This window comes from Oncorhynchus mykiss, chromosome 6 (assembly GCF_013265735.2).
Source record: "Oncorhynchus mykiss isolate Arlee chromosome 6, USDA_OmykA_1.1, whole genome shotgun sequence".
Classification (NCBI taxonomy): domain Eukaryota; kingdom Metazoa; phylum Chordata; class Actinopteri; order Salmoniformes; family Salmonidae; genus Oncorhynchus; species Oncorhynchus mykiss.
In genome coordinates, this window is record NC_048570.1 from 94,043,011 (window position 1) to 94,059,380 (window position 16,370).

Here is a 16,370-nt window from a genome sequence, read left to right on the forward strand (position 1 = left end):
TTCAGGGGCAGAACGACAGATTTTTACCTTGTCAGCTCGGAGGATTCGATCTTGCAACCTTTCGCTAGTCCAACGCTCTAACCACTAGGCTACCTGCCGATCATGGGGGCTCTGCATTTATCTGTCCAATGAGATGGTCGGAATAGACTCTGCGCCACGGGGTATTGTTGTTATTAGTAGCTGCAGCTTTGGGGCCACAGCTTAATGGTTTCATGACAGTATAGCCCCTACGACTGCATCAACCTACTTCCAACCTGCAATAAAATCCATCTATAAAGTCAAACGTCTCTTCACCTCATCATCCGCGTTGATTTATTATACCTCAATGTAGGTCAACGTGCAATGCTATACGAAATAAATACAATTTCAGTCTGTAGGCCTACCCAATCAATGCATCTGATGTTTGTTCTATACAGACATGATAATTACGCTCGAGCGTCACGGGGATTTAGGGGTTAAAGAAGGGCATTGCGCGCAGGCTCGCTAAAATGGTGGGAGACTGCAGAGGATTCCCTCGCTCTGTTCCGAGCCGTTACACTAACATGCTTGTTGCTGACGCTGAGCCTTTCTAAAAGTTAACAGCTGGTTACGTAACGCCCGGCACTAGAGCTAGGATCTCCACTCTTCTCGGTCCCGTCCGCGCTCCGCTCCGCGTCGTGTTGTTCACTCTTGGCTTTGTTATTATCAGTCCAAAGTCCAACAGACAGAGACAGCTCACACACAACAGGACAAGGAGACCGACCACTCCGTTGCACCAACTTTTATTCCCCCCCTACAAACTTTACGCCAAACCGTAAGTAATTATACCAGGCAAACTTTGCGCATTGGTATTACACAATATGATTTGTAGTTTTTTTTGCAAATGGTTAGCCTACGTTTTTCCTTGGATAGAAGCGCAATTGTTTTTGGGGGTGACACGCTTGACATTTTGATGAGCCCTTTGGAAGAGAAAAGTGGAATGGGAGTGTATGTAGAATGATGAATTTAAACAGAATTCGGGGGGGATATAAACGTTGGAAAGGTTAAAGCAATGGTCCTGTGTTTTCATCAGTTACTGCTGATGTGGCGTGCGTGTGTGGAACTCAAACACTAACGTCTGTAATTGAGACCAGTCGTATCCCAGGCATTGGAACTTTCTAACACTAACGTCTGTAATTGAGACCAGTCGTATCCCAGGCATTGGAACTTTCTAACCATAACGTCTGTTCTCCTGACGATGTGGATACATCTGTAGTGAAGTTATATACTGAATCATTGTTGATGCATCATGATACAAAATATACACACTTTGTTGTTCAACATTGCAACGTCTCTTGTAGTGTTCTACATATATATTTGAGAGGTGTTTTTTTATTTTTTATTGTGAAATTGAATATGGAAGTCTGAAACATGCCTTTTTCCGTCTCTGACAGACTTCAGGGTTTATCTTTATTGTTATGGAAAAAAAAAATAACGCATCTGTTCTGGTTTTTCTTCTTCCATTAGCTGGTCTAGAATGTTCTCCCACGTTGGTATGAGTTCCATTCCTTCCTGTTGTCTTTGATATTGTGTCCGAACGTTCAAACTAAAACGGAGGGTTGAACAGTGTGGAGTCCTTCCAGCCACTGACCTCCACACCTTCTATAGTGTAGATGATACTTCCGACACGTGGAACATACTGCCAAGTACTTCTCCACGGCAGCGTTCACCGTTTTGGGCAGGGAGCCATGTATATTATATTATCTCAAGGCTGATCTCACATCTGTTTGGTCTTATCGTTGTAATGGATAATATTACATGGACAGAGAGAGGGCTCCTGATCCTAGATCAGCGCTCCTGTTTTGAACACGGACCCCAGAACAGAGGTCGTTTAGGAACGTGTTTCTACCAGACCAGTGATGGCTAAAGCAGAGACTGTGTGTTCAAAACCATCTCCCTGCTGGAGAGTTTTTTTCCTGTGTCTCATATGGCATCCTATTCCCTACATAGTACACTACTAGTACTACCTATTCCCTACATAGTACACTACTGTTGACCAGGCCCTGTAGGGTGCTAGATACAGGATAGTTTGCCATTTGGGACTCAACTTAGTAGCAGGTCAGGGGGAAGCAGAGGAGACCTTTAGGACAGCATCAGACTAGTGTGTGTGTTTACAGTAGCTGTTCTAACACACACAGATACAGACACACAGCACTCAACCTACATACTAGTAGCACTATGTAACTGTCAACATAACAGACTGTCGGTCTTGTTTCATATCTCCTCTCTATAACATACTATCAGTCTTGTTTCATATCTCCTCCTCTCTATAACAGACTATCAGTCTTGTTTCATATCTCCTCCTCTCTATAACAGACTATCAGTCTTGTTTCATATCTCCTCTCTATAACAGACTATCAGTCTTGTTTCATATCTCCTCTCTGTATCAGACCATCAGTCTTGTTTCATATCTCCTCCTCTCTATAACAGACTGTCAGTCTTGTTTCATATCTCCTCTCTATAACATACTATCAGTCTCGTTTCATATCTCCTCTCTATAACATACTATCAGTCTTGTTTCATATCTCCTCTCTATAACACACTATCAGTCTTGTTTCATATCATATGTGTGACTGGTTGGCAGAGCTAGCTGTGTGTGTGTGAGACTGGTGGGCAGAGCTAGCTGTGTGTGTGTGAGACTGGTGGACAGAGCTAGCTATGTGTGTGTGTGACTGGTGGGCAGAGCTAGCTGTGTGCGTGAGAGACTGGTGGACAGAGCTAGCTGTGTGTGTGTGTGACTGGTGGGCAGAGCTAGCTGTGTGTGTGAGAGACTGGTGGACAGAGCTAGCTGTGTGTGTGTGTGACTGGTGGGCAGAGCTAGCTGTGTGTGACTGGTGGGCAGAGCTAGCTGTGTGTGTGTGAGACTGGTGGGCAGAGCTAGCTGTGTGTGTGTGAGACTGGTGGGCAGAGCTAGCTGTGTGTGTGTGAGACTGGTGGGCAGAGCTAGCTGTGTGTGTGTGAGACTGGTGGGCAGAGCTAGCTGTGTGTGTGTGAGACTGGTGGACAGAGCTAGCTATGTGTGTGTGTGACTGGTGGGCAGAGCTAGCTGTGTGCGTGAGAGACTGGTGGACAGAGCTAGCTGTGTGTGTGTGTGACTGGTGGGCAGAGCTAGCTGTGTGTGTGAGAGACTGGTGGACAGAGCTAGCTGTGTGTGTGTGTGACTGGTGGGCAGAGCTAGCTGTGTGTGACTGGTGGGCAGAGCTAGCTGTGTGTGTGTGAGACTGGTGGGCAGAGCTAGCTGTGTGTGTGTGAGACTGGTGGGCAGAGCTAGCTGTGTGTGTGTGAGACTGGTGGGCAGAGCTAGCTGTGTGTGTGTGAGACTGGTGGGCAGAGCTAGCTGTGTGTGTGTGTGTGTGACTGGTGGGCAGAGCTAGCTGTGTGTGTGTGTGTGTGACTGGTGGGCAGAGCTAGCTGTGTGTGTGTGACTGGTGGGCAGAGCTAGCTGTGTGTGTGTGACTGGTGGGCAGAGCTAGCTGTGTGTGTGTGTGTGTGTGTGTGTGTGACTGGTGGGCAGAGCTAGCTGTGTGTGTGTGACTGGTGGGCAGAGCTAGCTGTGTGTGTGTGACTGGTGGGCAGAGCTAGCTGTGTGTGTGTGACTGGTGGTCAGAGCTAGCTGTGTGTGTGTGACTGGTGGGCAGAGCTAGCTGTGTGTGTGTGTGTGTGTGACTGGTGGGCAGAGCTAGCTGTGTGTGTGTGACTGGTGGGCAGAGCTAGCTGTGTGTGTGTGACTGGTGGACAGAGCTAGCTGTGTGTGTGTGTGTGACTGGTGGGCAGAGCTAGCTGTGTGTGTGTGTGACTGGTGGGCAGAGCTAGCTGTGTGTGTGTGTGTGTGTGTGTGTGACTGGTGGGCAGAGCTAGCTGTGTGTGTGTGACTGGTGGGCAGAGCTAGCTGTGTGTGTGTGACTGGTGGGCAGAGCTAGCTGTGTGTGTGTGACTGGTGGGCAGAGCTAGCTGTGTGTGTGTGTGACTGGTGGGCAGAGCTAGCTGTGTGTGTGTGACTGGTGGGCAGAGCTAGCTGTGTGTGTGTGTGACTGGTGGGCAGAGCTAGCTGTGTGTGTGTGACTGGTGGGCAGAGCTAGCTGTGTGTGTGTGACTGGTGGGCAGAGCTAGCTGTGTGTGTGTGACTGGTGGGCAGAGCTAGCTGTTTGTGTGTGACTGGTGGGCAGAGCTAGCTGTGTGTGTGTGACTGGTGGGCAGAGCTAGCTGTGTGTGTGTGACTGGTGGGCAGAGCTAGCTGTGTGTGTGTGACTGGTGGGCAGAGCTAGCTGTGTGTGTGTGACTGGTGGGCAGAGCTAGCTGTGTGTGTGTGACTGGTGGGCAGAGCTAGCTGTGTGTGTGTGACTGGTGGGCAGAGCTAGCTGTGTGTGTGTGACTGGTTGGCAGAGCTAGCTGTGTGAGACTGGTGGGCAGAGCTAGCTGTGTGAGACTGGTGGGCAGAGCTAGCTGTGTGTGACTGGTGGGCAGAGCTAGCTGTGTGTGACTGGTGGGCAGAGCTAGCTGTGTGTGACTGGTGGGCAGAGCTAGCTGTGTGTGACTGGTGGGCAGAGCTAGCTGTGTGTGACTGGTGGGCAGAGCTAGCTGTGTGTGACTGGTGGGCAGAGCTAGCTGTGTGTGACTGGTGGGCAGAGCTAGCTGTGTGTGACTGGTGGGCAGAGCTAGCTGTGTGTGACTGGTGGGCAGAGCTAGCTGTGTGTGACTGGTGGGCAGAGCTAGCTGTGTGTGACTGGTGGGCAGAGCTAGTTGTGTGTGACTGGCGGGCAGAGCTAGCTGTGTGACTGGTGGGTAGAGCTAGCTGTGTGTGTGTGTGACTGGTGGGCAGAGCTAGCTGTGTGTGTGTGTGACTAGTGGGCAGAGCTAGATGTGTGTGACTGGTGGGCAGAGCTAGATGTGTGTGTGTGTGAGACTGGTGGGCAGAGCTAGCTGTGTGTGTGTGAGACTGGTGGGCAGAGCTAGCTGTGTGTGATTGGTGGGCAGAGCTAGCTGTGTGTGACTGGTGGGCAGAGCTAGCTGTGTGTGACTGGTGGACAGAGCTAGCTGTGTGTGACTGGTGGACAGAGCTAGCTGTGTGTGACTGGTGGACAGAGCTAGCTGTGTGTGACTGGTGGACAGAGCTAGCTGTGTGTGACTGGTGGGCAGAGCTAGCTGTGTGACTGGTGGGTAGAGCTAGCTGTGTGTGTGTGTGACTGGTGGGCTGAGCTAGCTGTGTGTGACTGGTGGGCAGAGCTAGCTGTGTGTGACTGGTGGACAGAGCTAGCTGTGTGTGACTGGTGGGCAGAGCTAGCTGTGTGACTGGTGGGTAGAGCTAGCTGTGTGTGTGTGTGACTGGTGGGCAGAGCTAGCTGTGTGTGTGTGTGTGTGTGACTGGTGGGCAGAGCTAGATGTGTGTGACTGGTGGGCAGAGCTAGCTGTGTGTGTGTGAGACTGGTGGGCAGAGCTAGCTGTGTGTGTGTGAGACTGGTGGGCAGAGCTAGCTATGTGTGACTTGTGGGCAGAGCTAGCTATGTGTGACTTGTGGGCAGAGCTAGCTGTGTGTGACTTGTGGGCAGAGCTAGCTGTGTGACTGGTGGGTAGAGCTAGCTGTGTGTGTGTGTGTGACTGGTGGGCAGAGCTAGCTGTGTGTTTGTGAGACTGGTGGGCAGAGCTAGCTGTGTGTTTGTGAGACTGGTGGGCAGAGCTAGCTGTGTGTGTGTGATTGGTATCACATTAGTGGGTGGGTGCTGAGTACACCGATGACATCAGTTGGCCAGTCTCCCAGTGTGGACGTGCCTTGCCCCCCCGCAGCCCTCCTGCCCCCCCAGTGTGGACATGCCTTGCCCCCTCCTGCCCCCCCAGTGTGGACATGCCTTGCCCCCTCCTGCCTCCCAGTGTGGACATGCCTCTCTCATCGATGCCAGAGATGACTGGCTGTGAGAGACTTTCTTTCACTTTTACTTCAGAGTTGTTGATCTGATCACCTCGCTGGACTTTGTGGGGTTTTTTCCCCTCTGTGTTTTAGAGATGGAAGGAGAGATGTGGCCAACATAGATGTTACTGGCCCAACCCTTAAGATCAATCAATCAATCAAATTTATTTTATATAGCCCTTCGTACATCAGCTGATATCTCAAAGTGCTGTACAGAAACCCAGCCTAAAACCCCAAACAGCAAGCAATGCAGGTGAAGAAGCACGGTGGCTAGGAAAAACTCCCTAGAAAGGCCAAAACCTAGGAAGAAACCTAGAGAGGAACCAGGCTATGTGGGGTGGCCAGTCCTCTTCTGGCTGTGCCGGGTGGAGATTATAACAAAACATGGTCAAGATGTTCAAATGTTCATAAATGACCAGCATGGTCGAATAATAATAAGGCAGAATAGTTGAAACTGGAGCAGCAGCACAGTCAGGTGGACTGGGGACAGCAAGGAGTCATCATGTCAGGTATTCCTGGGGCATGGTCCTAGGGCTCAGGTCCTCCGAGAGAGAGAAAGAAAGAGAGAATTAGAGAGAGCATATGTGGGATGGCCAGTCCTCTTCTGGCTGTGCCGGGTGGAGATTATAACAGAACATGGCCAAGATGTTCAAATGTTCATAAATGATCAGCATGGTCAAATAATAATAAGGCAGAACAGTTGAAACTGGAGCAGCAGCACAGCCAGGTGGACTGGGGACAGCAAGGAGTCATCATGTCAGGTAGTCCTGGGGCATGGTCCTAGGGCTCAGGTCCTCCGAGAGAGAGAAAGAGAGAAGGAGAGAATTAGAGAACGCACACTTAGATTCACACAGGACACCGAATAGGACAGGAGAAGTACTCCAGATATAACAAACTGACCCTAGCCCCCCGACACATAAACTACTGCAGCATAAATACTGGAGGCTGAGACAGGAGGGGTCAGGAGACACTGTGGCCCACTCCGAGGACACCCCCGGACAGGGCCAAACAGGAAGGATATAACCCCACCCACTTTGCCAAAGCACAGCCCCCACACCACTAGAGGGATATCTTCAACCACCAACTTACCATCCTGAGACAAGGCTGAGTATAGCCCACAAAGACCTCCGCCACGGCACAACTTAAGTGGGGGGGGGGGGGGGGGGGGGGCGCCAACCCAGACAGGATGACCACATCAGTGACTCAACCCACTCAGGTGACGCACCGCCTCCAGGGACGGCATGAGAGAGCCCCAGTAAAGCCAGTGACTCAGCCCCTGTAATAGGGTTAGAGGCAGAGAATCCCAGTGGAAAGAGGGGAACCGGCCAGGCAGAGACAGCAAGGGTGGTTCGTTGCTCCAGAGCCTTTCCGTTCACCCTCCCACTCCTGGGCCAGACTACACTCAATCATATGACCCACTGAAGAGATGAGTCTTCAGTAGAGACTTAAAGGTTGAGACCGAGTTTGCGTCTCTGACATGGGTAGGCAGACCGTTCCATAAAAATGGAGCTCTATAGGAGAAAGCCCTGCCTCCAGCTGTTTGCTTAAAAATTCTAGGGACAATTAGGAGGCCTGCGTCTTGTGACCGTAGCGTACGTGTAGGTATGTACGGCAGGACCAAATCAGAGAGATAGATAGGAGCAAGCCCATGTAATGCTTTGTAGGTTAGCAGTAAAACCTTGAAATCAGCCCTTGCTTTGACAGGAAGCCAGTGTAGAGAGGCTAGCACTGGAGTAATATGATCAAATTTTTTGGTTCTAGTCAGGATTCTAGCAGCCGTATTTAGCACTAACTGAAGTTTATTTAGTGCTTTATCCGGGTAGCCGGAAAGTAGAGCATTGCAGTAGTCTAACCTGGAAGTGACAAAAGCATGGATTAATTTTTCTGCATCATTTTTGGACAGAAAGTTCCTGATTTTTGCAATGTTACGTAGATGGAAAAAAGCTGTCCTTGAAATGGTCTTGATATGTTCTTCAAAAGAGAGATCAGGGTCCAGAGTAACGCCGAGGTCCTTCACAGTTTTATTTGAGACGACTGTACAACCATTAAGATTAATTGTCAGATTCAACAGAAGATCTCTTTGTTTCTTGGGACCTAGAACAAGCATCTCTGTTTTGTCCGAGTTTAAAAGTAGAAAGTTTGCAGCCATCCACTTCCTTATGTCTGAAACACATTCTTCTAGCAAGGGCAATTTTGGGGCTTCACCATGTTTAATTGAAATGTACAGCTGTGTGTCATCTGCATAGCAGTGAAAGTTAACATTATGTTTTCGAATAACATCCCCAAGAGGTAAAATATATAGTGAAAACAATAGTGGTCCTAAAACGGAACCTTGAGGAACACCGAAATTTACAGTTGATTTGTCAGAGGACAGACCATTCACAGAGACAAACTGATATCTTTCCGACAGATAAGATCTAAACCAGGCCAGAACTTGTCCGTGTAGACCAATTTGGGTTTCCAATCTCTCCAAAAGAATGTGGTGATCGATGGTATCAAAAGCAGCACTAAGGTCTAGGAGCACGAGGACAGATGCAGAGCCTCGGTCCGATGCCATTAAAATGTCATTTACCACCTTCACAAGTGCCGTCTCAGTGCTATGATGGGGTCTAAAACCAGACTGAAGCATTTCGTATACATTGTTTGTCTTCAGGAAGGCAGTGAGTTGTTGCGCAACAGATCTGTTCACATACCCAGAATAAATAGAAATTAATGTGTCTTTTTTTAGTTAGCTATCAAGTTAAGTTGATTGTGAGTTGTGTGTTGAAGGGGATCGTTGTACTACGAGTGGGCAATTCCACACTAATCAAATTACGCTTCGACTTTTTTTAAACTTTAAAATATATGCCAAACACAAACTTTATTTGAAAGTTTATCAAACCATACAAGTCTATGCACAAGGACTACGTTGAACAAGTTGTCGCTGGTAAATGTAGCAAAAACTAACTTAGTGGAAGAACTGTGCTGAGGTAGACTTTGGTAACAGAATTACAGTAAAATCTCCCTCTGGGTTTCATGATCCCTCAAACACCCTGTTTTAAATATCTGCTCTGAATTAAGATTCAAACGTTTTCTCCAACACCCTGTTTTTAAATATCTGCTCTGAATTAAGATTCAAAGATGTCCGCAGATAGAACTGTCTGTCAGCTATGACCTGGCGCCTTGAGTTTGAGAATATCTATATATTGTTTTTGGGGGTTATTGAACTACAGTACGTGAAGTGGATTTACCCCAAATTAACAGGAATTACGGAAACAAAATGACATAATTGGCCCCTGATCTGTAATTAACAGAAATGCATAATTTATGGATTTGAATGTCTATTTTTCTGCATATCTAAGCACACCTCTTGGAGCTAATCTACATCCTCCTGTCTGGTGGTTATTTTATATTAAAGAAGATAAATATGTTTCTGTGCCCCTCTGCTCAAATCTGGGTGAAGGACTGAAAGGAATGTGAGTTATTCACTACATTTTAGATATAGCTTGCTTTTTCTCTGAAGTCTACCAAAGCTTGCCAGCAGGCATCCCAGCTAAGATAGTTAGACAAGATAACTACTCTAACTTGATTGATAGCAATTTTATGAAGCTGGCTTCAGCTGAAGCTGAATCGAGGACAAATCTTAGGGGGGGGTGAGGGGGGGACGTGCCCTCTCTGTGTATAAAGGCTTCTGGGTGCTCATGGGCCCTTTCTGATGGAAAAGCTCAGAGTACAGACAGTTTAAGTGGTGTTTTAGACTCTCACGCAGTAAATCATTTCAAACAGTTTCTTATGAACGGGATTGCAGTTTGCCTGCATTCCGTGTGTGTGTGTGTCACACTGACGCTGTAGGTTGTGTGTGTCAGACTTTGTTCATAGAACCTGTAATATCTGCTGAGATGTTGTTCATGTATTCTAGGTTCCAGTCTGGGACCGAGGTTACTTGCTTTCTAGGCTTGTTAGTGGTAGACTGCATGAACTGTTAATTAATCAAGCCCACCAATCACCGGGTGCTCTACCAGTGGGGGAGGGCCCACCAATCACAGGCTGCTCTCCCAGTGGGCAGCTGTTCTACCAGTGGGGGCGGGCCCACCCATCACCTATGGGACGATGTCGGTAGTGGTTCCACCCAGCAGGTTGCTTCTTTATTCAAAAGGACATCGTTGAATCAGATTAACTCCTCAAATTCAACCGATGAGCCCTCAAACGTTGACCCCAAAACTCTAACTAGTCCCTAATCCTTGCAGCCACAGTAGAGACCACTGCACCCCTGTAACTACTAGACTCTATAGTCTGAACCATGCGTTTCTCCTCTGTTTACATGTTCCTGGTAGCTGGGGGGGGGGGGGGGGCAAGCATGAGACTTGTTTCTCAGCAGGAGCCTCCCTCATTCAGACAAACACCCCTCCCCATCATCCCCCCCTCCCTCCCCCCCTTTTCCCCCGGTCGGTTGTCATGGGAACGTCACAGAAGGAGTCTTTTTAATGAAGTTATCTGGGAGGTTCAAACTAGTTCTGTTACCATCAGTGGAGTTCAGGGGTACAACCTAAACGGCACACTATTCCCTTTATAGTACACTACTTTGACCAGAGCCCTATGGCCAGGGTGCCATTATATATTACACTACTTTTAACCAGAGCCCTATGGCCAGGGTGCCATTATATATTACACTACTTTTAACCAGAGCCCTATGGCCAGGGTGCCATTATATATTACACTACTTTTAACCAGAGCCCTATGGCCAGGGTGCCATTATATATTACACTACTTTTAACCAGAGCCCTATGGCCAGGATGCTCATGACTGTTGGGGCTCACACTGCTGACAAGTCCAGGCAGCACCCCTCACTGTTGACACCTCTAACCTCTCACCCCCTTTCTGATCCTCACCCTACACCCCCTTGTTTCTCTGGTCCTCCCAACCCAGTTACCTCGACCCCCTCCTTTCTATGGTCCTCCCAGATCAGTTACCTCGACCCCCTCCTTTCTCTGGTCCTCCCAGCTCAGTTACCTCGACCCCCTTGTTTCTCTGGTCCTCCCAGCTCAGTTACCTCAACCCCCTCCTTTCTCTGGTCCTCCCAGCTCAGTTACCTCAACCCCCTCCTTTCTCTGGTCCTCCCAGCTCAGTTACCTCGACCCCCTCCTTTCTCTGGTCCTCCCAGCTCAGTTACCTCGACCCCCTCCTTTCTCTGGTCCTCCCAGCTCAGTTACCTCGACCCCCTCCTTTCTCTGGTCCTCCCAGATCAGTTACCTCGACCCCCTCCTTTCTCTGGTCCTCCCAGATCAGTTACCTCGACCCCCTCCTTTCTCTGGTCCTCCCAGATCAGTTACCTCGACCCCCTCCTTTCTCTGGTCCTCCCAGATCAGTTACCTCGACCCCCTCCTTTCTCTGGTCCTCCCAGATCAGTTACCTCGACCCCCTCCTTTCTCTGGTCCTCCCAGATCAGTTACCTCAACCCCCTCCTTTCTCTGGTCCTCCCAGATCAGTTACCTCGAACCCCCCCCCCCCCCCCCCCCCCTCATTTCTCTGGTCCTCCCAACCCAGTTACCTCAACCCCCTTGTTTCTCTGGTCCTCCCAAACCAGTTACCTCAACCCCCTTTTTTCTCTGGTCCTCCCAACCCAGTTACCTCGACCCCCTCCTTTCTCTGGTCCTCCCAGCTCAGTTACCTCGACCCCCTCCTTTCTCTGGTCCTCCCAACCCAGTTACCTCGACCCCCTTGTTTCTCTGGTCCTCCCAAACCAGTTACCTCGACCCCCTTGTTTCTCTACTCCTCCCAGGCCAGATACCTCAACCCCCTTGTTTCTCTACTCCTCCCAGGCCAGATACCTCAACCCCCTTGTTTCTCTGGTCCTCCCAGGCCAGATACCTCAACCCCCTTGTTTCTCTGGTCCTCCCAGGCCAGATACCTCAACCCCCTTGTTTCTCTGGTCCTCCCAGGCCAGATACCTCAACCCCCTTGTTTCTCTGGTCCTCCCAGGCCAGATACCTCAACCCCCTTGTTTCTCTGGTCCTCCCAGGCCAGATACCTCAACCAGGCAGGGATAGTTAAAACCCCTTTAAAAACAGCCTCTGGTCACTTGGTCATAACTAACCATTGTTCTGGTGAGAAAGGGACATCTTTCATATCGGTCTGCTGTTGTAGTGAAGAGGCCTGTGTCCCAACTGACGCCATATTCCCTATGTAGTGCACTACTTTTGAACAGAGCCCTATGCGCCCCCGGTCCAAAGTAGCGCGGTACATAGGGAATAGGGTGTTATCTGGGGGAACGCAGTTTGAATGTACGGCTGGTCCTCTCTCCTCCTCTCCTCCTCTCCGTGTTGAGTTTCTCCTTTTGTTCAGGGATCAGAGTGGCTGAAAGCTGCCTTTGTTTTGGTGGCCAACTCAAAGCGGGGCCCTGTCCTGTCCTGTCTGTCTCTCTGTCTAGAGGATGGTTGCTGGAGGATGTTGGCTATGGTGTGTGTGTGTGTGTGTGTGAGAGAGAGATGTAGAAGAGGGGGGCCAGTGAGTGCACAGGTTTTGTTAAGGAGGGCAGGTGTTAAGGGACGTGCTGTGTGGGTTTGGAGAACAGTTTGTGTGTAGTCTTAACCAGAGACTGGCTAGACCAGCTGAACGCTGATGAAACTTAACCTTGCCCTGCTTGGAGAACAGGCTCGTTCAAGTGGACGACCGCTCCATTAAAACGGGGTGTGTATGTGTGTGTGATTTGTCCTCTAACAGGGGAAGCCTGTATTCTAGCTTAATTATCAAGCCATTAGGATGATGTGTGATGACAGCCTGTAGGATGGGAGTGACTAATGAGACTGGTGTTAAACATGTCCACACTCAGCCTCTTTGACTCCACACATGAGAAGAAGGGTTGTCACAATCCCAGTGTGACCGTACTACCGGACCGGAGTGTGACCGTACTACCGGACCGGAGTGTGACCGTACTACCGGACCGGAGTGTGACCGTACTACCGGACCGGAGTGTGACCGTACTACCGGACCGGAGTGTGACCGTACTACCGGACCGGAGTGTGACCGTACTACCGGACCGGAGTGTGACCGTACTACCGGACCGGAGTGTGACCGTACTACCGGACCGGAGTGTGACCCTACTACCGGACCGGTGTGTGACCCTACTACCGGACCGGTGTGTGACCCTACTACCGGACCGGAGTGTGACCCTACTACCGGACCGGAGTGTGACCCTACTACCGGACCGGAGTGTGACCCTACTGACCCTACTGCCACGGACTGGAGTGTCTTCCAACACTAGGAGTGTTTTTCTTCCAACACTAGGAGTGTCTTTCCTGAAATGAAGTCCCCTGCATGTTTTTGTTTCCTTACTTTCTTACTTCCTGGTATCAAGATACTGGAAGAGTGACAACCCTACAGCACTGATTTGTCAAATTTAAACATATTTGTTTTGCCTACTTATTTGCTACTAATAAACACAACATTTTATACAGTTGAAGTCGGAAGATTTCATACACTTACACATTTAACTAGTTTTTCAACCACTCCACACATTTCTTGTTAACAAACTATAGTTTTGGCAAGTCGGTTAGGACATCTACTTCGTGCATGACACAAGTAATATTTCCAACAATTGTTTACAGACAGATTATTTCACTTATAATTCACTGTATCACAATTCCAGTGGCTCAGAAGTTTACATACACTAAGTTGACTGTGTTTTTAAACAGCTTGGAAAATTCCAGAAAATTACATCATGGCTTTAGAAGCTTCTGATAGGCTAATTGACACCATTTCAGTCAATTGGAGGTGTACCTGTGGATGTATTTCAAGGCCTACCTTCAAACTCAGTGCCTCTATGCTTGACATCATGGGAAAATCAAAAGAAATCAGCCAAGACCTCAGAAAGAAAATTGTAGACCTCCACAAGTCTGGTTCATCCTTGGGAGCAATTTTCAAATGCCTTAAGGTACCATGTTCACCTGTACAAACAATAGTACGCAAGTATAAACACCATGGGACCACTCAGCCGTCATACCGCTCAGGAAGGAGACGCATTCTGTCTCCTAGAGATGAACCTACTTTGGTGCGAAATCATTTCCAGAACAACAGCAAGTGAAGATGTGAAGATGCTGGAGGAAACCGGTACAAAAGTATCTATAGCCACAGTAAAACGAGTCCTATATCGACATAACCTGAAAGGTCGCTAAGCAAGGAAGAAGCCACTGCTTCATGTTGTGGGGGTGCTTTGCTGCAGGAGGGACTGGTGCACTTCACAAAATGAATGGCATCATGAGGGAGGAAAATTAAGTGGAATTATTGAAGCAACATCGCAAGACATCAGTCAGGAAGTTAAAGCTTGGTTGCAAATGGGTCTTCCAAATGGACAATGACCCCAAGCATACTTCCAAAGTTGTGTCAAAATGGCTTAAGGACAACAAAGTCAAGGTATTGGAGTGGCCATCACAAAGCCCTGACCTCAATCCCATAGAAAATTAGTGGGCAGAACTGAAAAAGTGTGTGCGAGCAAGGAGGCCTACAAACCTGACTCCGTTCCTCCTGACAGAGCTGGTGTAATGGGCCAAAATTCACCCAATTTATTGTGGGAAGCTTGTAGAAGGCTACCTGAAACGTTTGACCCAATTTAAAGGCAATGCTACCAAATACTAATTGAGTGTATGTAAACTTCTGACCCACTGGGAATGTGATGAAATAAATAAATGCTGAAGTAATTCATTCTCTCTACTATTATTCTGACATTTCACATTCTTAAAATAAAGTGGTGATCCTAACTGATCTAAGACAGGGAATGTTTACTAGGATTAAATGTCAGGAATTGTGAAAAACTGGATTTAAAATGTATTTGGCTGAGGTGTATGTAAACTTCCGACTTCAACTGTACACACACATCTAACAAGTAGGCCAAACATGACAGAGTGACTCCAGACAGTGACTCCAGACAGTGACTCCAGACAGTGACTCCAGACAGTGACTCCAGTCAGTGACTCCAGACAGACAGAGTGAGAGCGTCTCCAGACAGACAGACCAGACAGACAGAGTGTATGTAAACGTCCGACTTCGACTGTATAGAGCCATTCCAGAGAGGGCATGTATTTCCCAGAAACCCCTAGACTAAATTGTCTTGTCCTGCACGGCTCTAACCAGCTCACGGGTGTGAAAGGAGTCTGTGTCTAAGTTGTGCACGGGATCGTGTGTGTCAGAATGAACGCTAATGTCAGAAGTTATCGTATCTTTGTCTTATCTTTGTACATTTCACCTTTTTAACACACAAACAGAAGCACATTCTTTCATTATCTCTCTGTAGGCGCTCCAGATACAGTATCTCATAGTTTTAGTTTCTATGTTACCGGGGGGGGGTACTAACATTTTGAAGAAGAGTCCAGTGGCACAGCAGTAATGGAAGTATCGTGTCTTGACACACACATACTGTAAACAAAAGCAGATTCTTATTCCCTTAAACACACTATGTCTAAATCAGGGATGGGCAACTGTAGGCCCGCGGAGGTGAACTCAGTCGGGGTCTCAACTTACTGTTGACATTGAGAATAATAGAATACACAACGTGACATTTTAGATGATTGGTTTTGCATCAGCAGTCAGCCATTTATTGGGGTGGGGGGGGGGGGGGGATTATTCTAGGGGCCATCTATCTAAACATGTAGTGAGCATTAGTCTAAACGTGTAGCGAGCATCGGTCTAAACGTGTCGCGAGCATCGGTCTAAACGTGTCGTTTTGCCTCCAGCCCGTGACAAAATGAGTAGAATTGTAGGGAAAGAGCTGTAACAACTGTTAATTATTCTCTCTGTTCCATGGTAAAATTAGTATAATTAGGGCTGGGTGATATGATATGGCCTAAAAATCAAAACAAAAACATTGAGATATGATTTATTTTTAACTTCTGGGTAATTCACCACATATCTAGGTATTTTATTTCTATGTTTTCTCTAAATAAGCGTTGTACAATGAAAGGTCAAATACACTATTTCAAACAGTCAACAATAATCTAATAGGGGCTTGGTGTGAGGGGAGGGGCTAGGTGTGAGGGGAGGGGCTAGGTGTGAGGGGAGGGGCTAGGTGTGAGGGGAGGGGCTTGGTGTGAGGGTAGGGGCTTGGGGTGAGGGGAGGGGCTTGGGGTGAGGGGAGGGGCTTGGGGTGAGGGGAGGGGCTTGGGTTGTGTGTAAATCATAGAGGAAGAGGCGAAGCAAGAGGTTTTACTCCAAAATCTGTCCACAGTCACCCCAATGCATTTCTATGGGCTTGTTTTGGACCTAAGCTTGCCGCCTGCCTTTCTGCCTTTGGGACAACAATTCCCATTGTTCGGGCTGAGACATGAGCATCTCGTCATTTATTTCCAGATCTCTGGTGTAAATGGGAAGATGCACAGAGAAACAAAGGAGACGAGACCAAAAAGACAACATGAGAACCAGCACCTAAACGCTCAGAAACATGAACAACACAAAACTAGATTCTTGCGATTTTACAGGCATT

The 16,370-nt window shown here is 48.4% G+C and overlaps 1 protein-coding gene across 1 annotated transcript in view; it reads left to right on the forward strand.

The window, feature by feature from the left end:
* Nucleotides 1-519: 519 nt before the first annotated feature.
* The window catches only part of LOC110526873 (CD82 antigen-like), a 70,478-nt gene continuing 54,627 nt past the window's right edge, over nucleotides 520-16,370 (forward strand). Inside the window, exon 1 of the mRNA XM_036981635.1 lies at nucleotides 520-793. The gene's annotated coding sequence lies outside the window, so the exon portion shown is untranslated. The remainder of the gene's footprint in view (nucleotides 794-16,370) is intronic.